Here is a 552-nt window from a genome sequence, read left to right as displayed (position 1 = left end):
AATGGAATAGAATTGAGAACCCAGAAATAGATCCATCGACTTATGGTCAGCTGATCTTTGACAAAGGGCTGAAATCCATTAAATGGGGAAGAGAATGTTTGTTTAATAAATGGTGCTGGCAAAGCTGGATATACATTTGGAGAAAAATGAAACAAGATCTGTACCTCACACCATACACAAAAATGAACTCCAGATGGATCAAAGACCTAAATGTGAAACCTAAAACTACAGAGTTCCTCAAGGAAAAAGTAGGGGCACATTTAGGGGCCCTAATATATGACATAAATAGACTATCAAGCATAACTCAAAATACACAAACAGCAGAAGAGTAACCAGATGTTTGGGACCTTCTAAAAATTAAATTTTGATGTGCTTTGAAAGGCTTCTCCAAAAGAGTCAAAAGAGAACCTACAGATTGGGAAAACATATTTGGCAATGACATATCCAACAGGGGACTTATCTCTGGAATTTATAGAAAACTCCAACACCTCAATAACAAAAAGACAAACAATCCAACTAAAAAATGGGTAGCAGATATGCATAAACACTTCA

Source organism: Orycteropus afer, unplaced genomic scaffold (assembly GCF_000298275.1).
Source record: "Orycteropus afer afer isolate SDZICR_OR568_19922 unplaced genomic scaffold, OryAfe1.0 scaffold00091, whole genome shotgun sequence".
NCBI classification, from domain to species: Eukaryota; Metazoa; Chordata; class Mammalia; order Tubulidentata; family Orycteropodidae; genus Orycteropus; species Orycteropus afer.
The sequence above is the reverse complement of the archived record's forward strand: the minus strand, read 5'-3'. Positions refer to the sequence as shown.